Here is a 24,751-nt window from a genome sequence, read left to right as displayed (position 1 = left end):
GCAAGGGTTTCCACTGATCAGGGAGGGAGATGAGAGCTCAGGGAGCAGAGGAGAACAAACCAGTCCTGAAGAAAAGGTGAGGGACAAAATCACTACTCTCTAATGAGCAAAATACTGAGACATGGAGGGTGATGATGGTTACATACACCTGCAACTGCATTTTCCTTCTGCTTCCCTTCTATAACCAACCCTAACAGTTAAATGGAATGCTTTAGCAATATCCCTTGGGAAAATACACTGGATGAAAACTCATCCTCAAGCCTCACATGGCATCAAAGCAATCGCTGAGCATGTTACTGGAGTGCCTGAAGTGCTCTCTTTCTTCATCCAGGACAAAGGAATGACCTTCCATGGAGTTAAGTATTTCTTACCTTCCTGAGGTCCAGCACCAACACAGACGTGTCCCTACTGACAAACGAGAGCAGGGAGGGGGCACAACTCCAGTCACACTCAATGCTAAATCCTTCATAAATCCATATACAAATCCTGTCCCTGACTCAACATCCATGCAGCCAACCTTCCCAAACCCTCCAAATGCAACTCTCTCTGCCCTTCAGAACCTGCTCTCTCAGAGAAGACAAGGTAAAATCATCCCTTTAATGTATATATATATATATATATATATATATATATAAAAATCTATATATACATAAAAATCTACCCTTAGACTGACAAAATTCAGGGTCTCCCTGGCAGGAAGCACAGCCAGACTCCCCTCCAACACTTCCAGCAGCTGATTCTTCTTATGCAAACAAAGGACAGATGAGAAATAGTTCCTACTGATCTGCCTCATCTGCTAAAGAAATGAGAAAGATAAAATCTCCAAACCCTCAGGGTATGGAGCAGAGCCACAAAACCTGGATTTACCCTTGTTAGAGCGGAAGAGGAGTCAGTCTCTGCTGCTTGGAGCACTGAGACAGATAATCCAGCCCTGAGAGAGGGAAAGAAGGATGTCTGGGAGAGTGAAGGGAGAGGCTGTGCCATTCCCCCTGGTGCCAAATCAAGGCAAAGGGCTGCCCAGAAGAGCTCCCACAAACTCACTGTACCCAAGGGAATGGTGTGCCAGGGCAGGAAACAAGCATCTTTGCTTTATTTTCTCACTCATGTGTAGAGGTATTAATTCATCTATTTCTTAGGAAAAAGAAAGGAAATTGCTGCAGTGCAACATGTCAAGAGAAACCAGAAGAGCCAGGCTCACTGAGGATGGGTATTAATTACTGCTTGCTATTTTTATCCTGTGTATAACTCTGGTCTCATCTGTGACTTAAGAAGATAAAATCCCAGTATTCAAAACCATGTGCCTACTCAAATAGGAGAAATATCCTCTACTGGGTACAAAGTCTGGATACAGAAAAAGTATAACATGCCCATCAAAATTGCATTCAATTTTAATAACAAAAGAAAGAACAATCTAGACATAGACAGCAATATTAGCTCAGGAGAATTACTCCCAGAGAGGAAAAATCAGTAGCCAGTTCCTGCAGGAAACCCTGAATAGATTGCTGTTAATTATGTAAAGAAAAAGTTGTTAGGATGCTTTACATTCCTGAAGGGCCAAGAGTTTGGACAACTAAAAAATATACTGTGAGGCTTTTCATGTTTTCTGTACAACACACGGTAGATGCCAATAAAAAAAGCCCAAACCATGACCACAAGCAACCAAAAGTCCATCCTGCAGCTCTGCAAGTATGTTCAGTGTCTGCCAAGGAGCTAATGAAAACAAGGCACTCTTACAGACTGTATCTGCTCGACATTCAAGTACCTGCTGGACATTTTGTACAGCTTATAAAGCCATAAAATATCACAGGGCATTTACAGATTTTCCAGCTGACAACAATATGAAATAACTGAGCAGCCCCAGAACACACCGAGTCCTCTGGTCAGGCACAAGATCACACTGAGCAGATACTGCCACACACACATACACGTAACTGGAGACTGCCAGCAGTGTGCAAGAGGAGACCAAAGCTCATGGTGATGGAAAAGGAGATTCAAAAGCCATTCCTCAGCCCCACCAGGATACTGGAACAACAGTGCCCAGATCTACAGTGCAGGGCTTGGATAATGCCCAAGGGAAACAAGCTCCTCCTGCCCTCTCCAGGCACGGCAATTCACCCTCAAGTGAGCTGCTAGCTCCTGCCAGGCTGGAGGAGACGTGGCACTGCAGAGCCCTGCAAAAGCCTCCAGTGTGGGGCTGTGGAAATGACAACATGGACTTCACCTCTGGAGTGAGAGACAAGCCAGGAGGCCAGCCAGCTGCCACGGTTCACCCCACCAGTGGTAAGAGTTAGGGGCTCCAGGGGAGCAGCAAGGTGGTGGAACTGGAACCTGCTGCCCATCAGTGGCCAAAATCCTCTGGATAATGTCAGCTGTACATAACAAGCTGTACAGCAGGTATTCAGCTGCAGAAAAAGATTGACATTTTACTGAGTAAGCTGCACACAAGGACAGAAATACCACTAGCATCAAAACGTGAAAGATCTTAACTTCTATCACTTAGGGCACTACATGGGAACCATGAATTATACACTGTCACTGAACTAGGAATCACTCCTGACACAGATGTGAACTAACAACAATCACACTTGGTGGCTGATGGCCCCTCACCACATCAGCAGGTTACAGTACCCCACTTGCAGCTGATACTCCAACTTGAAAATATTTTTCAATTATGCTGTACCTACCTCAAGAGTTACTTTCTGTAAGACTGACTAATAACTTAGGGCACCAGCTGATGATGAGAATATCCCCCTGCTCTTTTTGAAGGCAGGCAAAAAAGCTTTGAGCTGAAATGGTAAAGCTGCAATCAGCGCTGCTCAGCCCAAAGGCAGCATCACACAGCTCCATGACACTGCCTCACACTGACCTGCTACCAGCAAAATACAGCGAGTTTCAGTTTGGCACCTGCCTACTTCTCACCAATCTCATGGGTCTAGAGAGCTGGTGTATGCACACACACAGAATCACTAAATGGCCTGGGATGGACCTTAAATGTCTTCTGTTTCCACCACCTGCCATGGGCAGGGACACTTTCCATCATCCCAGGTTGCTCCAAGCCCTGCCCAACCTGCCCCTCTCAGGGATGGGGCAGCCACAGCTGCTCAGGGCAATATTATTGGAAATAATGTAGTTTTTAATATCACCTTGTTGATTTTTATAAAATGTATCACTAACCAAAACCTCTTTAAATGTTTGAGATTTACATTTTGCTACAGAAGTATAAGACAAGTCCAAAATTCATGATATACAATTTAAATAAATGGAATAAATAATGCCACCTCAAGCACCCTATTTTCAGTGACATTGGTGCAGAACAAGAACTCTTAATCATGGCCAACACAACAGGGGGAAGTGGGACTGGAGCTGCCCAACAATGTGCCCAATGCCACACATGTGTCATTAAATCCACAGCCCTGCCCAAGAGCCAGCAGATGCTCTCTGAGCACAGAAGGGAAAGGCAGAAATGATTACCTACACAATGATTACTTTTACTAATTTACTATTTAACATTTACAGAATTTTTCTTCTCTTTGGTAGCTTGCCAGAAGAGAAGGTGAAATGTCAAAATGATAGGGTTAAAGCACAGCAATACCAGCCTGAAATCAAGCAAAGGTCCTTCATCTCAGAATAGTCAGGCACTGGAGTGAACTGCTGAGGAAAGTAGGAATCACCATCACTGGAAATCTTAGAACACCTTAGGGAAAACTCTAGGAAACATTATGCATTAGTGATCCTTCAAGGTCACTTCTAGAAACACTGAAACCACAAGACTTTCTCCATAGGTACCTCTCTGATGACACAGCCACTGCACAATTTTAATGGACTGCAGCATCTAAGATTTGCTGTAACAAGAGGAAAAAAAATAAATAAAATAAAAGCAACCACAGTCAGCAAACAGAGAGCAGCAGTCTCTGGGCTGCATGAACAGCCACTCAACTTATTTTTAGAAAGTGGAATTGGTACAACTTCCTCCTCAGTCCACATCAGACTCCATCAGCTCTTCTGCCTGCTCTCTATGCCTTCACTTAACTAAGGAGTATAGAGCAGAAATTTCTCCTACCTCATGTGCTGCAGCTGGGCAGGAAAGGCCAAAGTGGGGAGTGAGGGGTCCTGCAGCAGCGACTGCAGGGAGAGAGCACTGGTGGGAGATGCCCAGGCTGCTGCTGCTCTGCGTCCCCCACAGCTGTGGGGACACGGGGAGGGCAGGCAGGCCCTGGCAGAGGTCCAGGGAGGCTCCCACAGCCAGGAGGGAGCGAGGGGGAGCAGGGAACACAGGCTGCCCTCCCACTCACCGCAGACACAGCTGGACGCGCATCCCACTGCTGAGGGCTCAGCATGGGGGGGAGGAGGCAGGGGCTGCTCCAAACGGGAAGGGAGGGAGGCCCAGGAGCAGGGACACCCTGCAGCAGTGGCACAGGGGAGGGCAGAGTAGATGAAACGTGGTCAGGTGCTGGCAGCAGGTGTTCCAGCACCACCTTGTCCAGGTGGGCAACAGGGAGGCGACCGCAAGCAGCAGCCGATGGGACCGTGGCTCGTTTGGTGGAGCACAGCCTCTGCCAACACTGAACTCAAACATCCTAAGTGTCCCCCAGCTCCCCCCAGGCACAAATCCCATTTTTCCTGGAGTCAAACATCAGCAGCACCCTGAGGAATCAGAAGGGTGCACATACTTCCCTCCACCCCAAGCAACCCGCAGCAGATGACACTCAGAAATGGGTGAACCAAACTTGTTCCCTTGCCACGATTATCCAGGACAAAGGACCTGGACCAGTGTCCAGTGAAACCTGGAAGGGCCAGGAGAGGGGAGAAATTGTATGAAACTCAATGGGCAAGGATTGAGCTTCACAAATTTCCACTGGCATCTACTCCTACAGTTTCCATTGCTGAAAACAAACCTGAACCACAGGGAGGTTTCTGGGCTGTTTCTGCTGTGGCAGTCTGGAAAGTGTTCAAACTAATTGGAGCTGGGTAACTCTGAGCACATTGGCTGAGAGGAGTTTAGTTCCTGACTGGTGATAACACCATTCAATTTATAATACAAACAGAAAAACTTCTGAGCAAGAAATGGAGAGCGGCAGAAGCATGAGCATGTCCCAGGGAAAAACACTCCTGCCCTGAATTCCCACATCAGCTCCCCTGTGTTGGCAGTGACCACATCAACTCTGCTCTGCTTCCTTATCTCCAGTGACATGTTACCAACCAGGCTGTGGAGCTGCAGGGGTCACTTCCCTCTGCTGATCACGTCAGCTCTCAGGAAGCCAAGTGCTTTAGACTCCTCTACAGCGGCTCAGACATCACCTGTCCATCTGGCCTGCTGGACGAGGCTGCCACGCAAACAGCAGAGGCAGCAAAACGAGAAGAGAAAACTCTGCTTTTCCTTCAGTTCTCAGCCAAATTCTTGATTTTTTGCTCAGAATGAATATGCATAAAAGTGTGAGATTCAGCTCAGTAAGAGCAGAGGCACAGACACAAACTCTGCTTAAATCCCTGCTGGAGAGGCAGAAACATTTGGTAGGTGTCTGAGTGAACCCTGCAGACTGCAAACTGTGTATCACAGTGTCTAAATATGCTAGAGGTGGTGTGTGTAAGAAACCCTGGGAAGAGAGCTAAGTATGACTCTCTTTTTTAAGGGAATTGAATGAAGATAGAGATCTTTGGGAATTGTTTTCAGCACCAGCCAGGCTGCAGTGATGTCCCTGTACTGATCTCTCCTTCTCACAATTGAAATCACCTCTGAAATGTCCTGTTAAGGTGGATTGCCACCCAGGACAGAGTACACCTTTGCAAAGAAGAGGAGGAGGTGCTGATCTCCAGTTCTCAGGTGCCCCCACCTGACACCACTAGTTCAGGTCACTGGATTTGTTCACTCCAAGCCCAGTGGAGTTTTCTTGTGCTTCCTGCTGCTCTCAGACTTGCACTGTCAGGTTATATATAGTGCACTGGTGGATATTTAAGCTGGGTGAGAAAGGAGTTTTTTATAACTGTATTAAACCCAGAAAAAAGCATTTCCTTTAGGATTAGGCTGTGTTATCCTGCAAATAAAGTGGGATGAAACATTAATGTCCCAGCTTGGAGCGCAGGTCCTACACCAGGATATAGTGCTGGGGAGGAGGAGGGGTCAGAGCAGGTTCTGCTACACTGAGAGTTCAATTGTAGAGATGATTTTTACCTTGGCATGTCTCCGAATTACCTATATGCAGGAGATTAACCACCTCAAAAGAGAAGCTAGCAGCCAGAATTGCTGCTCTGTCCAAAATGCATCTTCCCTCACTTCTCAGGGATCCCTCCTTGTCAGGAAACTTCTCAAATATAAATGGATGCATAAACAACTCAAAATCTTTTTGTCTCATTGCAAAAACTGAATTTCAGTAGCAAGCAAGGAAAAGAAAAGGAGAAAAGACAGAGCTAGATGCAAACATTACAGCTCAATCATGCCAAGGTTTAACTCAGCACAGCCCCGAGCTCAAGTACGCTACTCCAGATTTGCAAACAGGAGCCCACCGAGCACGCCAAGTCCTCTGTCACAAACATACAGTTAAAAGCACAAATACACAAACATGTGATCTGCATTCCTCGTCACATAACAGTGCTGAGACATACCCAAAACAGGGTCATTTGGGCCCAACTTATTACAAGTGCTGGCCCAACAGTCCTATCCAAACTGACCACGGCACTTTAGGTGAAGTGAGGATGGAAGCAGAATCCAAGTCAGAGACAGAGGTCAGCTAGGTGGACATACCCATGTAAGAATGGAGAAATCGATCTTGCTCAGCTTAGGGAGAGGGGAAAAAAGCCTACAAATGCTTCTAACTGAGGTGCAGACATGCAGAAAGTAGAGAGATGTGGGGAGCAGGGTGCTCTCCATCAGCTCTGGACATCAGAAAAAGAACAAGTTTAAAGTGCAAGACAGATTTAGATTAAACACCCTGAAAAATCTCTCTAATGATGAGTAGGCCTAAGTGTTGGCATACATCACCTGCACACAATGTGGGATTGCCAGCACAAAGAGCCTTGAAAGAGGAACTATTAGAAAGGATTTAGAAGTCTACCTGACCTTACCCAGGGTTGGGAAACAACCAGGATATCTCTGAAGGTCCCTGATGTCTGAGACTATGAACAAAGTTTTAGATGTTCCTTTAAATTAGACATAGGGCAGTGACACAGCTCCCAGAGCACTCCCATCTAGACTGAAGCACAGCTACTCGATGAATAAGATCATCATTTAACACCCTAACAGCATCTTTTACTTATAGACACCGTATTGTCCTGCAAAATTCATCAGGTTTCCACAGGAGTGCCTCAAGAAAAGCAGATTATCAAAATGCAGAATTGTCGCTTGCTAAGATGTAAATACCAAATCAGGAGGACCAAGACTCAGCACATCTCTCACAAACAGAACACACTCCAACTTTTAATTAAATACTTTAAACAGCACGGAAATACTTGTATTTCCCTCGTGCCCATTGTAAGGGACTCCCTGATTTCCATCTGCATTTCCATACCATCTACTGGGCAGATCCTGAACTACCCAGCAGCACAGGCAGGGCTGTACACCACAGCAGCCTGTCCCAAGCTGAGACCCCCAGGAGCCAAGTTTTGTTCCCCACATTAACACCAAGCCACATGCCCAAGATGAAGCACAAGGAAAGAAACCACCATCCTATCCTCCAAATATTCCCGGCAAACACATATGGACAGCAGTCTGGCCAGCAGAAGCTGAGAGGAAGAGGAGAGGAAGGCGAGAGGAGGAGGCCCAGCCCGCAGCCAGCTGAAGCGAGGTGGCAGAACATTTTCCCCCAATATTACTGGCTGCGAACTGCAGCGACCACATGGCTGTTCCCAGCCACTCAGTGCACGCTGTTTACTATAAACAACAACAGTAAACACGAACTCAGCCAAAAAATCGAAGCCGGGGACCCCAGAGCTGGTTCTCCACATCCCGACGTTCCCCATGGAAATAGTTTCATGTTCAGCTGCTGAACCGAAACCATCCGAGGCCCAAGGGAGCCGAGCTGCTCAGTGCATCCCAAACTCAGGCCGCCTGTTCGGATTTGCCAGCTCTGCCTTCAGTCATCCAGACTCCAAAGTGCTGCCAGTTTTACACGGGAGCTTCAAAGAGCTGGCGGATTAAACCTGCGCGGCAGGAGCCAGCCGTCAGCGGGGTTATTTTTAAACATCTCACTGTGCACGAAACGCTCAAATCTTGTCTCACTCCCAGCTCTATCCCAGCACTCGACTCGGGGCGGCTGCGAGGGAGGCGCAGCTTTCCCCCAGGCGTGGTGGTGATGGGATTTCTCCGGCTGCTCCCGGGGTCACCTCCAGCAGCAGGATCTCACACGGACCTGCTCGGGGCACCGGGACCAGCTCCACACACACACCGGGGTGGCAGGAGGGTGTCACCGAGCCCCGAAGGGCTCGTGGGGGAGGAAGGGCACAACCCCACCCCCGGGCACAGCCCGCAGCCGGGGCCACCTCCTGCAAATCTCCGGCAGCTCGGTCCCGCTTCCCCTTTCCTGCCAGGAGCGTCCGGCTGACACCGAACGGCGCCGGGGAGGGGGGCGGCTCCGGCCGGCCCAACAACCGCTCCGAGGCCTCGGGGCGAGGCGGCACCGCGGCTGCCCGAGGCCCTGCCCGGGGACACCCGGCAGAACAACAAAGCCCTGGAAGAGGCTTCCCCGGGAGGCACAGCTCGGCCGGGCAGCCGCGGGGCCGGAGAGCCCCCGGGACGCTGCCCGGCCTTCGGCAGGGCCGGTCCCGGAGGGGCACCAGCAGGTGCGGGCGGTGACAGCCGCCCCCGGCCCGGGCACCGCGCTAAGGCGGCGGCCGGGCCCTGCTGACAGGAGGGATGGGACCCGGGCCGGGCTGCGGGCCCGACCCCCGCCGCGCCTCCCCTCCCCGCGCCGGGCCGGACCGAGCCCGGCCGAGCCGCCCGCCCCGGGCCGCCCGCTCACCTGCGCGGCCGCCGAGCGCTGGCGCTGCTCAGTCCCTCGCCGCCGCCGCCGCCGCCATGTTCGCGCTGCGCAGGGAGGCGGGGAGGGAACGGGAGGGAACGGAGGGAGCGAAGGGGGTGCGGCGGGGGATCGGGGAGGAGGGACCGGCGGCCCAGCCCGGCGGCCCGGCCCGGCCCCGCACCGCCCCCGCCGCCGACACGGCTCCGGCCAGCGCCGGAGCTTCGGCAGCTGATCGGCCGATGAGGCTCAGAGAGGCTCAGCTGGGTCGGCGCGGCTCCACGTGGTTCGGCTTACTTGGGTTCGGCTGCGTTCGACTCGGCTCGGGCTCGGGTGCGCTCGGCCGCGGCTGGGTTCGGCTCCGCTCGGTCTCGGCTGGGTTCGGCTCGGCTCCGCTCGTCTCGGGCTCGGCTGGGTTCGGCTCGGGCTCGGATCCGCCCTCACAAACCACGGCCGCCCCCGGTCGTGCCCGCTGTCCTCACGCAGGGACAGACCCTGCGGTTTAGGTTGGATATTGAGAAAAAATTCTCCCTGGAAAGGGTTGTCCAGCCCTGGCACAGGCTGCCCAGGGCAGCGGTGGAGTCACCGGAGGGATTTAAGATGTGTAGATGTGACACCTGGGGACATGGGTTGGTGGTGGCCTTGGCAGTGCCAGGGTAACTGTTGGATTTGATCTTAGAGGGCTTTTCCAACCGAAGCGATCGGTGATTCTGTGTGACATGGGCTACTGCAAGAGCCACTTTTGCCCCCACAGACCCCACCAGTCCCTTTGCACCAACACATCTGCCTTCCACCCTCTGCTGCCCCCAAACCCTGCACCCTCCGCTGGTGCAGCCATCTCCCACCCTTGCCATCAGGACACACTGTTCCAGGTTCCCAGAGAAAAACATTTCCCATTTGCTCTATGCAGTATCCTGCTGAAGAGCCTGCTTCCACTGCAGGGATCACAGCTGAAGGGAGCCGTTCATCTGAAATAGCAGCCAGCTCACGCTGGATACAGAGCAGAGGTCCTGTCCTTGCTCTGCTTGCTGCATTGCCCAGAAAAAAATCCCAACAAAATTATTGTGGTCTGGAGATTCAGTTTGCATCTTTTAAGATACTCAAGTGAGTGGTGAGTGAGTCTAAAGGACCTCTGGGGTTAAACCTGGGTCTCATGGCCCAGGTATTTCAGTGGGGCAGTGGAGACACCACAGAATCACGGAATGGTTTGGGTTGGAGGATGAAAAGATGATCCAATTCCACCTCTCTGCCATGGGCAGGGACACTTCCACTGTCCCAGGTTGCTCCAAGCCCTGTCCAACTTGGCCTTGAACACTTCTAGGGATGTGCTAGTGCCTCTCTGGGCAACTCGTGTCAGGCCCTCACCACCCTCACAGGGAAGAGTTTTTCCCTAACATATTCTCCTGTATATTTTCCTACATACCTTTGGAGTGACACAGACGTGTGACAAGTCTTAGGGAGAAAACATCTGAACAATTTTCAAAGTACTTGTAGTGACACAGCTAATGTAGGAGTCTCCCCCTGAATGATTTCTTGTTCTGGGAGATTACATGGAGGCTTGAGTGGTTTAGGTCAAAGAAGATCAGAAGGAAACACCCCTGGTGTGGACAGGGCTTGGTGGAGTGTGGAAAGGCTGTTCCTGGAAAGCTGTGCAATAAGTGTGGCTTCCTGCAGTGAGTGGTGGTGTTGTCTGTGGCAGAGAGGAGCCAAAGCTGTGATTCATCTGCTCACTGCCCACTGCCAAACCTGATGCCAGCCAGGGAGGCACAGGCTGGGCAAGAACTCCAGGGTAGGACCTTCCCACTACTACCCAGCCTTTCAGGAAGGGCTGGAACCACCTCAGCCCATTCCTGTGTTCCTCCCTTTTCCTCTGGGGAAGTGAATGGCATCGCTCTGATGGGCTGAAGGCTGCAGTGTTCCCAAGGGACTGGAACTGATGGCTGGACTGAAGGCAAGACACACCCTGTAGGTGCTCACACTGTCCTAGTTCAGATGCTGGACTTGGTTCAGCAGTCCTGCCCAAGGCCAAAGAAACTTCTGCCCGATCAGCAACTAATTTCTGGGGTCCAGCAATTTGTCCACAGCTCTTTGACCTGCTTCTCAAGGGGAGAAAAAAGTACTCTCAGAGCAAAATAAACCTGTATTTGCCTGTCTTTCACGACAAAACAAATTAAAAATAAAGACATATACTTCATCAAACTGGGTGGGATTTCTAATAGTGGGGGAGAAAACTATTTGAAACTGTTCCAGAGCTGCAGTTCGGAGGTTTCTCTTGTCTTCTGAATGGTGACATTGGCCACTGCTGAGGGCCAGCACTGGCCTGGAAAACCTCTTGTGCTGAAATACTCCCACTGGAAGGATGGATAGTTTGAAATGCTGGTGTGGGCTTCTGTCTTAAGATGTGGAGTACTTGGTTGAGGTGGGACATGGAAGTATGTTTGCTTCAGCTTTGCACCTGAGCACTTTATAAATTCACAGGTACTACCAAATGCTTCTCATGGGTGTCAGCAACTCTGGTATGTCCACAGTAATCAGCATTTCATGAATGGAATAAGTGCACAAGAACTCAGAGCTGCAAGATGGAGACAGGAGCGAAATTTCTCCATTGGCTTTAATTTGGAATGAGCAGTGGGATTTACATATGACATCCATATGAGCACCACAGGAATTCAGTTTGATTAATACTACAATAGAAATGGTTTGCCATTTATTCTGAAGTGTTGCCAGGAAAGCTCAGCACATTTGCAGCCTGGTTTGGGCCAGCTCCAGGAGATGAATGGCTGGGAGGGAACCCCGTCAAAGAGTGCCCTGATGCTCAGGGTGCTGGACACACTGGAGCAGGACCTGCAGGAGAAGAGGGTGGAGTGGGATATAAGGCAACGTGACTGGGAAGAAAACCTCCTGCTGTCTTCCCTTCTCCCCTCTCTCTTCCTCCCTCATTAGTGCCTTGCAGCAATTCGGCATCAAATGTCCTTTTAGGCTGGTTCCCACTATTTGCAGTGTTCCCATTAATGAACTTTGTTTTCTGCCACGAATTGATCCTCAGTCTGGCATGGATGAAAATAACAGAGCATGTTCTGCTTGAGAGAAAAAGGCTAATGTCCCCTGGTCCATGACCTTTTTATCCTGAATCTGATACTTCATAAAAAGGTGAATAAGAGGGCACAGGGATGGATGTAGAGGAGGAAGATCTAAAGGAACATGTGCACCCAGTATTCCTGCTTCTCTCATAGATTTGTTCTTTGACCTGACATCTTTCTTGGAGAGGGGAGGTGGGAATCTTCTCCCCATGCCTCAAAAAGGCAGAGGAAAAGGTTATTTACAGAGATTAAAGCCCCAACAATCAGCAGATCACTTTGCAGGGCCTGCCATAAGTTTCCTTTCCCAAAGCAATCTCATATTGAGACCAGCTGTTGAATTTGCCAGGGTCTGTCTGCCCAAAAGAGCACATTTTTTTCCTGAAAACTTCATGGCCTGGAAAATCACCTTTGTGAACACCAAAATGCTCTCTTGGTAGTGGGAAATCTCCTGGCCTCATGTCCCAGACATCTGCAGACAGCTCTGCCTTTCCCTGTCCAGTTGCACAGTGACCCTCTGACAAAGGCTGCCTTCTGCAAACCCCAGTGAGCCCCCAACATCCTCTTGAGGCAAAAGAACACATTTTCCCATCATAACACATATTTATTTCTCCTGTTTCACATGGCTCTTTGCATTTATTTCTATCTTTTCCACATGCCAGGTGGATGCCCAGCCTGGGTCCGAAGTGCCGTGTCCAGGGCTTACACCCCCTGTCCTGGTTAAATATACCTGTTCCTGTCAGTATATACACCCAAATTTAAGTTAAACCCCTCTGTTACAGAGTCACTCCTTGCAGTTCTGGTCTGCTTTCCTCACCCTGAATTTCTTCCCAGAGCTGTCTTGATCCCACCCCACCTTTGCTGCTTAGCACCTCACCAAGCTTGGGTATATATTTATAATCCTGTTATTCTAATATGAAGTTATTATCTAATTAGTATTTAATATCAATATACAACCCATAATTATCTGATTTCAGGCTGTCACAATAGCTCAGTCCTTACTCAGCAGTTGTCTGGTATTTCCAAAGCCTGCTACACACCTCCATCAACACTTTAAGGATGATTGTGTTTGGGTTATCTGGGTGTAGGTGTAAAATATCAGTTTATTTTTAGGTATGTTGTGTAAATTTCCTGGCTAATAGCAGTCTTGCAAGTCCTTCACCAGCTTTATGAAAAGCCGAGAAAAGAGATCTGGTTTCTCTGCAAAAGCAGAATTTAGGAAGTTATTGAACACTTGATTTGTTGCCGTTGTTAATAAATTTCCTGTGTCTATTAATAGCCTCATATGGGTTTGAATTCCCTTTGTTCCCAGAGCCTTCTAAACATTTCCTACTGCTGCTCTTTGATCCTGCCAGCCACGAATCCTTCCCCTAATAGCTCGTTTCTTCTGTTCGTACCCTTCACAAATGACTGCACGTCTTAATCCCAGCCGACCTCTCGTCCTCCCGCAGGGATTCACGGCTCCAGGGTCCTCTTTGATCCGCGCATCGCAGAGAGACGCGGATCCCCGGGACAAACTGCTGGCGTGGGAGCTGTGGGAAGGGGACAGAGCAGCAGGGACATGGCAGAGATGGGCACTTGTTGGGGAAGATGAAACAAGGAAACCTTATGAATATGATTGTTTAGCAAAAGATTCTGAAAATATGAAAGCTGGGATTGAACTAGAATTGAAAACTGGCTTTGAGCTATAGGACACTGAGTGCTAGTTACTGTATAACCAAAGAACAATAGCCTAGCCAGCTGAAGGAGAATCCTGTTGATTGAACAATACCCTTCTGCTGATAGAGAATCCAAAGGTCAAGCAGCAAGAGAAGAATTTGAAGAGTAGCTTTTAGAGTTTAAAATGTAACACTGCATGGTAATGTAGTAGTTCTTATAGGCTATATGTAAATTCTATAGAATGTGTGTGGTGTACTGGTTGGTCATGGGGAATTAGAATATTCACTATAGAAAAGGATATAATGTATTGTAACAAGAACTTTGCTTTCTTCTCTTAGCCTCTCTTACCTGCTCCTCTCTTAACTTCTCTGCTCTGCTCTTACCTGCTCCTCTCATAATCTCTTAACTTGCTCTCTTCCCCTCTCTTAACTTCCTCTCTTGCTCCCTGCTCTTATCCCCTCTTTCCCCCCTCTCTCTCTACCCCCTTTTAGGTCTTTTCTCTACCCTTAATTACCTCCTTCCCTCATGCTCCCCAACTCCTCTCTCCACTCTCCCTCCCTCTCTGACCAAGTTTACGTTGTGGCTGGCGGCGTAAATGGATCTCTTCCACCTTCTACCTAAATAATAAACTGCTTATACCTGAACAGCCTGACCCTGGAGAAGTCTCTCACTGTGAGCCTGTTTTTTACATCTGTAGGCACTCACTGCTCTGGGCCTTGCTCGTGCCAAGAGAGCAGAGAAAACCTTCCCAAGGGATGTGGGAGAGTGTAAATCAACTCCCTAAGTCCTGTCCCCTTGGCACTCGGCAAGGCTGAGCTGGGTGAAAATTTTCATCAGTTTTTTGACCTTTTCACTCCCACCCAAACTTTGAAACCGTTTGAAGTATATAATTTAATTTAATTTAATTTAATTTAATTTAATTGAGTTCTCATGTTCAATCCCCCTTGTGCACTTTCTCCCTTCTTTCCTTTTTGCCTTTTCCCCCAGCACAGCACCTGCTCAGCTTCTCGAATTACTGTAAAAAATTTCAAGCAAGAGATTTTTTCAGAATCATAATAAACTATTGGACAGAGGAAACAGCTCAAGTATTGATTCAATTTGAGTCATCTTTTCTCAAACCTCCCATTGAATTTCTGGCATTGCTTAGATTCAGGGTCATCTTGGACTCACTGATCAATATAAAATGTTATTATTTATGTGTCTTGCTTTTGTTTGCCCTTACTGCTCTTTGACACATACATATCAATTTGGGACAATCAGTTTACTATTTCTTCCCCTCCTTTTCCAGTGAAACAGGATGGATTCCAGCTGTTGCTCTCCTTGAAATGATGTGACCATTTTGAGTATCTGAAAACAAAGTTTCACCAGGAAGTCTCCATTTCTATTCAATTTTTCTGAGTAAATTTTTCTCCCTATAAAATACAGCCAATAGTTTAGCTCCTTCATTGACTGCTGGCTGGGCTCACCCTGCAGCAGGTGTGGCTAGTCCCTTCAGAGCAGAATATCCCTTTAGAATGCAAAAAAATATGAATTATTTTAGCTTATTGAAGGAATACATATTCAACAAACCGCGATGGAGAGAGTCCACCTGTGACTGAAGGTTGTATGCGTCTTTCTGAGAAGATTTTCTTTGTGACAGGATAAGGGGGAATGAGTTCCAACTTCCAGAGAGTGGATTTAGATGGGATATTGGAAAAGAATCATTCCATGACAGGCTGGGCAGGCCCTGGCACAGGGTGCCCAGAGCAGCTGTGGCTGCCCTTGGATCCCTGGAAGTGTCCAAGGCCAGGCTGGACGGGGCTTGGAGGAGCCTGGAAGGTGTCCCTGCCATGGCAGGGGTGGAATGAGACGGTGTTTAAGTTCTCTTCTAACTCAGCCAATCTGTGGTTGTGTGATTCTATGAAATCCTGCTACAGCTCAGCTGGTTTTCCTTGGAAAATCGGTCACCTTGCACTAAGGAGGGTGCCAGCCCAATGACATCAATATTTTCAGGTTGACGCTGTGGAAAGTCTAAACCTGGGATACACAAAGGTGTCAGTCTGTGTTGTGAACCAAGAGATTTGGTTGGAAAATCCCAAGGGTCTGGGGATTTACAAAATTGTCATGATGGTTTGAGACAGGAAGCCATGAACCCAGATCAGATGGTAGGAGGGATAATTGAGCTCCTGCACCTACACACTGGCAATATTAATGGCTTTTGGTCAGAAAGTAGCTCTGGCTGGACAGACTCGTGAGCTTTGCTGTGAGAGACTGAGGCTGGTTTAAACATCCACGCTAGTGCAGGCCATGTCCCAGCAGCTCTCAGTAGCACCCTGGCAGCACTGTGGGGTTGGGAGGCTGGATACAAATCCTTGAGGAACCAGCAAGGACATCATTAATGCCGTAAACTGGGAATGTTAAATGTCAGCTGTGCCCGGCTTTGTGACAGAGCCTCTGACCTGAGGTGAAGGAGAGGTGCTGCTCCTGCTGGGACTGGAAATTAGAAAGATAGAGCTGTGAAGTAATTTTAGTGAAGATGATAACAATCATAAAATCTACAGCAAGGTTTGCAGGTGACAAAAATCCTGAGCAGGGCAGGTTATGGCTGCCAACCCTCGGGACCATTAAATAGCCCCAGTCCAGCTGCTGAATTTGAAGAGCCATCCACAAATCCACTCCTGAGAGCCTGGAAAATGTATACTCCAAGATGAGAGACTCTGTCTCACAAAGCATCATTCAGGGCAGCTTCAGAATCATTCTGTGTATCTGCCTGACACTGGGTTTATAAAAAGGGGAATAGCAAAGAGTTAGGAGTGACCTAGATCCTTCACACGGCGGTGGAAAAGCTATTCCAGGAACAACACAGCAGCTCTGCTGTCAGCCTCTGACAGGGCCTGTAGAAGCACAAAGAGGGCTGGAAGAAAAGCTACAAAAGTCTTCTGGGGGCCAGAAAACCTCCTTGACTTGAGGTCAAGGAGCTCTTCATGCTTGGCACGGGAATCTGAAAGATCTTTGCTGTGGCGTGTGCCCTGCTCATGTGGAAACGGCTCAAGATGCAATGAGATGGAGGGGCTGGGACTGAAAATGGGGCTGATGCAAAGAGGGGAGATGTCAGTGCCAGGGGTGGCCTGGCCAGGGCCAGGGAAGCCAAGCATCTCACTCTGGGGCTCTACCCCTTCACACTGATCCTGGCTGAAAAGAGGAATTCCTGCCCCAGAGCAGGGATTTAATTTAAATAGCACACACTGAGCTTCTGTTTGGATCTGCACAAACACTTGTCCTGCCTTTCTGGGCTTTCCTTTCTCCAAATTACTTCAGGCCTGTTCCACCTGGAGGTGGAGTATGGTGGACCATGCCTATGACAGAGTCTCCACTGGCCCTGGATTATCCATTATGTCTTTTAATGGAGCACGAACCTTGGGAGGAACCTGCTCCTCAGGCTGACAGAGACCTGAGGGTTTCCATCTCACTCAAAGCATGTGGTTTACCATGTTCTTCTGGGGGGGATCATGGTGGATCCCACCTTTTCCAGCAGCCCTGCTGGTCCCTTCTGGCAGCTGAGTTTTATAGGATTGAAATATTCAGCTTCACTACAGTCTTTGGGCTCAGCAGAGAGTGTTTGAGTGAGACTTGTGACATATTAAAGTTGCAGTAAGTGGTCTCTAACAATTACTTTTGTCTTTAATTTTTGCAGTTCTTCTGTGTTTGTTTTTTTTTTTTTTTTTTTCAGAAGTAGCCATACAGCCCATTCATATCCTCCAAATTAAATAGAATTATTTCCCATTTGCATGTGACCAGCCTCTCCCAGGTCAAGAGACATCAGCCATTTTCCTTTGCTCTGAAAGGGGTAAATCCTATACCCAGTGATGACGGGAAAGCAGGGCCAGCCCTTGGGCATTCCTGTGGGGCTGGAAGTGCTTTAATTCCACTGCAGGCTCCTTGCTCCAGTGTCACCTCCGGATGCTCCCACCAAGCTTGCCCACTCCTTGGATCAGCTTCTACCTTGCCTTCTCCTTATCCTCATCACCACTTGCAGCAGATCCTTGACTGCACGCTCAGCTCGAAGCCAGTTGGAAAATCATTTTGGTGAATTAATTTGTGAGTTGTTCATTAGGATTATTCACGGGTGGCCGGGCTCTGCGGGACACAGCTCCCACACACGCAGGCACCGGGGACCATGGGCACATCCTGGCCTTGGAGCATTTTCCAGGGCATCCTGTGTTTTCCTGCAGATGTGTCTCTGGCTTATTCATTGCCCATCAATACAGCTAAAACCACAGAGCCTGTGCTGGAGAAAGGGGGAGGTTCCTGTGCAATCCTGCTGGGAAATGGCTCCCGGGGCTATTTCAGGACATGAACTCGAGATCGGGCTGTTCTGTATGGAAATGAAGCTGTTTGCTTTCAAAAGTACTTTTCCTAAGTAAAGTCTTCGCTCTGCTCTCCTCGGGATGCTGCCAGCATGCTGAGGAGACTTACAGGAGTTTTTTTACTTCCCAGGGCTTTGCCTCTGCCCAAACCATGGAGCAGAGGGTCCCACCCTGCCTGCAGTGGGTTGTGCTGTGCAGGGATGTTGAACTTGTCCTATTCCCTACACTTCAGCCTGTGGCCAAGGCTGCTAAAACACGTCCCCAGGTGCCACATCCACACATTTGTTTAACACTTCCAGGGATGGTGACTCCACCAGCCTGTTCTAATTCCCAACCATCCTTTCACCCTTTTTCCTATTATCCAGTTTAAGCCTCCCCTAGCACAACTTGAGGCAGTATGCTCAGAAGGCTCGGAATGGGCCCTGATTATTTTTTAAGACCAGTTGCCTTGTTCTGCTTAAATTAAAATTGCAGCATCCTGATGTTTCTGTGAGCATAAAATCCATAGGATGCATGCACAGTAGAGTGACATCATCTGATCTGATTCATATTTTAAAGTCTATAGAGTTCAAACACGATGCACTTATTAGCAGGCAGATTTACAGGTGAAGTTTCATGCACCCCACTACCAAGTTCAGGAGCAGTTAAGTGCTGCTTTATGACACAAAAGGTATTTCAGGGCATGTCTGAAAGCTACCCCCCTGGTTATTTATGGGATCTGTGTGTTTGGGATCTTGCACTGATCAACTCTGAGCCCTTGAGAAAGGCTGTGCCAGACTTTCTCTCTCCATGGGAACTTGCTTTTCTGAGACAGGAGAGACCTGGGGATGCTAATTTGCCTCTCCCAGAACATTAATTGAATTGCAGATATAAATTGGTATTAGGGTAGTCTGGAAATAAGATATAAAAAGATTTCCTGGCACGGTGCTGCAGATTTTTCTCTATTAACATTTTGCAGAGAACAAAACATGGCTCACAAATACCTGCTATTAGTTTCAGTGTTTATTAAAGTGTCACCAACTGTGCCAGAGACACGAGATCTGCAGGATGCTGAACACAGAGCCTTGGAGCCTGTGGTGGCCTAGGGGAGGCAGGAAAATGGGCACTGCCAGTGCCTCAAGCTCTTGCTTTCCCAAAATTAGGGAAATAAGCTAAATGAGCAGCAGGTGAGGGATGCTCCTGATGTGAAGGAAGTAAAAACTCCCCTGGTCCTTGGCAGGTCAGGGAAGGGCACATCCCTTTTTGACCCTAATTTTGTGGTGGGGAAGACACTGGAGTAGCATTCATGCAGTGGCTGAAAATGAAAATATTGCTCTTTTTACAAGAGCTCTGTCTCCTCCTTAGGGAGCAGCTCTTATTTTAGAGGCAAAACAGTGCTGAGTTGAGCTTGTGGCATCGTAGAGTGTGTCCAGCAGTGATTTCCCACTGCTAATCCAGAAGAATGTGATGTGATGTGCGGGAAAAACAGAATGAGATGAGCTCCAGGAGGGGCTCACAGGTCAGACACTTTCCAAGGGACTGAGTCTGGGAGCAACTGTGGCAGCCTAAGCACGGGAAGAGAAACACTGTGGGCAGTGTGGAGCTAAAAACCTGGGGGAATTTTGGTAAGGGAGTAGCAACAAGCCCATAAAAAAAAAAAATCCTAGACAGAACGATCTGCTGATGTGTAAGTTCAATCAGGATATGGGAAAAATGGAAGAGCCAAAGTAAGGCAAAACATGGGGCAACTCCAGTGGGACTTGTGAGTCTTAAAGGGGGAATGAACATATGATGCTCATGAAAAAGAGAGACAACAGATAGGAGATGAAAGCCTCACAGGTGCCATGGGCCTCCATCTGCTTCCATAGGTAGGAGACACTCTGAGCAGCCTGGAAGCACAGCTGCTCAGAGGGATGTTCCCCTGCCACCGTGCCTTCAGTTTAATGAGGGGGAAAAACGCCTGGAGAAGCTTGTTTTTTACATTTCCAATTTGACAAAATTGGCAGTGGAGAAAAGGCAGTTTTGGGGTGTTGCTTTCATCCTTTCCAGGGTACCTTGTTTTGGTAGCAGGGCACAGGATGGTGAAAGGGGGACACTCTGCTCACTGAGGGGTGGGTTTATGAGCAAACTGGGGACAGGGACTGTCCAGGGCAGCTGAGTTATGGTACCTGGGAGGGCTTGAGCCACAAATTCCCAGCCCCAGTCCTGTCAATCTCCTGTGATGTTTCTGAAAGGTTCCTCTGAACGAGAGCAGCAGAACCAGGGCTGGTTTGAACCTAGCAGAGGAAGTGGCTGGGCAGGGAGGTCAAGAGTGACACCAGCAGTGCCAGACCTGCTCAGGCTCCACCTTCACCTGCAAGAAGTGTCCAGAGGTTCCTCTGCACCCTGCCAGAGCCTCTGCTCCCAAAGGAGCACACCACAATCTCAGGTTAGTTGTGTGTGCAACATCTGCAGGATCTGTTCTGGAACAGGTACCGTCCTGGTGAAGCTTTGTGAGCCATCAGAAGTTTCAGACACAGCTGCTTCTGATGCAGAGACCACTTACAGCCTTTTTTATACATCTTCATAGCTGTCTGAAACACCCAGCTGAGCTCCCCACATGCTTTCTGTGCCAGAGGATGAGCTGTTTTGGAAAAACCAAAGGAAAATGACCACGATACTCCTGAGGATACGAGGAGACAGATATTATTTCCCCATTGTTTATTAACAACTTCTTGGGCCTTCAGAAAGCTCAGCTGTGCAGCTGTAAGAGCCCACAGGAGATGCTGAGTCCTCATCAGAGCCGTGCTGAGAGGGGCATTGGAGTGGTGGCCTTGAGCCTTGGTGCCAGCCAGGGGCAGGGGGTGCCCAGTGCCCAGGGGCTGTGGAAGGTGTGGGCAGTCAGCAGCTCCCAGAGCCTCAGGAGATGCTGTAGAGTGGAGCTGAGGGGACCTGGCTGCAGAGGTGCTTCAAGGATAACTCTGGAATTACAGCCTGGAGAACTGTAATTTCCTGATGGGCAAGGGAGGTTCCTCCCTACGTTGATTTCCTGAAATATGAGAGTGACTAAGAGTGGTGGGGGCTCTCCAGCCCCTGCCAAGCTTGCTGAGCCTCCTGGAAGTGGCCCCTAGGATGCTCTCCTGCCTCCCAGCTCCACCCTGCTGGTGCTGGGAGCTGGGACTCCTCCGCTGCCCAGCACTTGCCAGGCTGGCAGATGGGCACCCGTGGCTTCCAGGCTCGCTGAGTCCCCAGCAGCTTGCCACGCAGGTTGCTGCAGAGTGGGGATTGCCAGCCCGCTCCACAGCGTGCCAGATGGACCACGGGGCTGGCAGGGATCCCCTGCTCCGTGCTGCCTGCCTGGCAGGCTCTCAGCGTCCCAGGCTGGCCCGCTCCCCGGGGCTCCTGGCCCAGCACTGTGGCAACCTGGGAGTGCTCAGCACCTGCAATCATCAGCACTTCCAGGTGCTGCCTGGCCAGCAGAGCTGTGAGCTTGAGGAACCCCAAAACTAAATCCCACTCTGGCACCACAGCACTTTGGGGTCTGCTGGGGCAGGGACACCAGTGTGTGTCCAGTCAGAGCCCTCTAGGCTGGGAGGCAGCTCAGGTCTCCTGGAGAGCTGCTGGAAGGATCTGGGCAGTGTGGATATGTGTAAGGGAGCTGCACGGTGCTGAGCAGGGAGTCCTGGTTCCTGCACAGCTCATGGAGGATCCCCTTGGTGCCGTGCAGAGGGGTCACCCCTGTCTGTGCTCACTCTCTGCCCGTCCCTCATCTGGCTCCGATGGATTCACGGGTTTTTTCCACACTCCCCCTCGCCCCAAGCACAGTCTGCCAGGCAATTCCATCCAGGAACATAAGCAAGTTATTGAAAGCCTTGCTGGCAGAAACATTGGGATCTAATTTCAGCGTGTGAGCGAAAATATTATTCTCCAGTGTGAGGGGAGAAGTGATGAAAGAACAAGAGGCTTTTTGAGATGAGTTGGGAACACCAAGTTACACCAGGACAAAAACTGAGCAGCGATTTCCCAAACCCCAAACTTCCTGCAGAAAGGATTTGGTTGTGATTAAACCATTGTTAGGAGCTTCCCTTTGGTCCAGGGTGTGATTTCTGGTCCTGGGGAAATGCAGAGGAGTCTGGCCAAGGTTGTAGCAGGAGCTGCAGGGTAATTGTTGGTTTAGGAGCCTCGGGCAGTCCCTGGGAGCTGCTGTGCGTGAGGCAGGAGAGCTGTGCTCAGGTACTGCCTGGGGAACAGCAGCAGGAGCTGCTGGAGCAGGGTCAGTGCAGGCTGAAAAAGCAGGGGTTGGATTAGTGGCTGCATCAGAGCCTCAGGGGTGGGATTGCAGAGCCCCCTGCCAGGGGTCGGTCCTCATCTGCTCTGGTGCCACCTGACATGGCAGAGGGTCTGGGGCAGAGTGAATTTTCTTCCCAGTAACTGGTACAGCTCTGGGTTTTGGAATGAGAATAAGGGCAATGAAGTGATGTTTTAGCTGCTGCTGAGTAGTGATTCCTCTAAATCAAGGACTTTTCAGTACCCCATTCTCTGCCTGTGATGGCCAGGAGAGCTGGCCCAAACTGGCCAGAGGATATTCCACACCACAGCCTGTCAGAAACTGGGGGGAATCACCTGGGGGCTGCTGATGGAAGCTGGGGACCAGGCTGGGCAGTGGGTGGTGAACAATTGTGCCCAGCTTGCCAGCTCTCAGCTGTTTCTCTCAGGTTTTATTCCTCTCTCTTCTCTTGTTATTTCCCTTTTAGTTTTCATAACTATTATTATTACTACTACTATTATGTTTTATTTCATTTCAGCTATTAAAGAGCTCAGTTCACTTTGCCACTGGAGGAAGGTGATTTTTGGCAGTGGGAAAAGACAGCACTGCCTTGGCAGTGGCCAGTGCAGGGCAGGAGCAACCGGAGGAGCCCTGGGGCTGGTCCCTGGCTGCCACCAGGATCATCCAAAGGCTGTACATGCATGGGGATTCCCAAAACAAGCAGGAACAGCCGAGAAGGACCGATGTCCTGATGATCAAGGCCTTTCCCCCAAACTGAAGAGGGAAGAGTAACCAGAGTTTGCCCAGAGAAGCTTTGGCTGGCCCTGGATTCCTGAAAGTGTCCAAAGCCAGGATGGATGGGGCTTGGAGCACCCTGGGATAGTGGAAGGCGTCGCTGCCCATGGCAGGGGGTGGAATTGGAAGAGCTTTAAGGTCCCTTTGGATCCGAGCCGATTTCTGACCCTGCGCCTCTACGGCAATGGGGGTTCACGGTGGGATGAGCAGCCGTGCCCTCGCCCAGCCTCGGGAGCAGCCTCGCACGGCCCCTGAGCCTGCATCGTGCCGTGAGGACCCGGCTGTGACCCCCGGCCCCTCCAGCCCCTCGCTGTCCCCGGGGGCTCGGGGTGCCGGTGATGGAGCCAACATCCCGTTTCCGTGGCAACCGCGGGCCCGGCCCCGCGTCCCCGCCAGGGGGCAGTGCCCGCGCACGGATCGGGGCTGGCCGGGAGGGGCCGGGACACGGACAGGGACACGGACAGGGACAGGGACAGGGACACGGACACGGACACGGACAGGGACACGGACACGGACACGGACACGGACACGGACAGGGACACGGACACGGACAGGGACACGGACACGGACAGGGACACGGACAGGGACAGGGACACGGACACGGACACGGACAGGGACAGGGACAGGGACAGGGGACAGGGACAGGGACAGGGACACGGACACGGACAGGGACAGGGGCCGGGACACGGACAGGGACACGGACAGGGATGGGACACGGACAGGGACAGGGACAGGGACAGGGACAGGGACAGGGACAGGGATGGGACACGGACACGGACAGGGACAGGGACAGGGACAGGGATGGGACATGGACAGGGACACGGACACGGACAGGGGACAGGGACACGGACAGGGACAGGGACAGGGATGGGACACGGACAGGGACAGGGACAGGGGACGGGGACAGGGACAGGGACATGGACAGGGATGGGACAGGGGACAGGGACAGGGATGGGACAGTGGATAGGGGATAGGGACAGGGGGATAGGGACAGGGATGGGACAGGGATGGGACAGGGACAGAGACAGGGGGAGAGGGGACCGGGACAGTGGAACAGGGGTAGGGGGACTGGGACAGGGGACAAGGACTGGGGGACCGGGACAGGGAACAGAAACAGGGGGTGTCACTGCAGCCAGACCAGGACAGAGGGATCAGGACAGAGGGACCAGGACAGGGGACCGGTAGAGGGGACAGAGGACAGGAACAGGGGGTGTCACTGCAGCCAGCCCGGGACAGAAGGACAGGCCCTACAGCCAGCCCAGCACGAAGGCAGAGCCTGAGCTCAGCCCAGCACGGGGTGACCCTGCCCTGTGCACTCAGCAGCCCGCAGCAGGGACGGGGATCCGGGCCCAGTGCCCTGCGTGGATCGGGAAATGTCCCTGCTCATCCTCGGGGCACCCGGGGCCATCCCCCGCAGGACTGGACCTGCTGGGGGGGACCGAGGTTCAGCCGGCAGCTGCTGCTGTCACCTGGGGCTGAGCGTCACCTTCACCCACCTGGGCACCGCTGGCTCCTTGGATCCCTCCTGGAGTGAAACCCACACTGGGCTGAGCCCCGCTGCCTCCACGGACCTTCCCTAGAGCCTCCCTGTAGCCAAGGTTATCGAACTGTTCCTTCAGGTGAAACCAAAGCAGGTCAGAGTCTGGACAGAGCCATAGAATTTTCCAGGTCTGAAATTTTCAGACCTTTAAGACTGAGATC

At 50.6% G+C, this 24,751-nt stretch overlaps 1 protein-coding gene across 7 annotated transcripts in view; it reads right to left on the bottom strand.

The window, feature by feature from the left end:
• SCMH1 (Scm polycomb group protein homolog 1) overlaps positions 1-9,086 on the bottom strand; it is a 64,714-nt gene extending 55,628 nt beyond the window's left edge. For 5 of the 7 annotated variants that reach the window (XM_014258675.2, XM_014258676.2, XM_088067393.1 and 2 more), the window contains exon 1: positions 8,952-9,086. The gene's annotated coding sequence lies outside the window, so the exon portion shown is untranslated. Of the gene's footprint in view, positions 1-4,060; positions 4,083-8,951 lie in introns of those variants that run through there. The other 2 variants (XM_005529868.3, XM_088067390.1) reach the window with 2 other exon arrangements.
• Positions 9,087-24,751: the final 15,665 nt, after the last annotated feature.

The sequence above is a fragment of the Pseudopodoces humilis genome, chromosome 27 (assembly GCF_049639895.1).
Source record: "Pseudopodoces humilis isolate 2021_Gansu_Grassland_sample_001 chromosome 27, ASM4963989v1, whole genome shotgun sequence".
Taxonomy (NCBI): Eukaryota; Metazoa; Chordata; class Aves; order Passeriformes; family Paridae; genus Pseudopodoces; species Pseudopodoces humilis.
The sequence above is the reverse complement of the archived record's forward strand: the minus strand, read 5'-3'. Positions and strand labels throughout refer to the sequence as shown.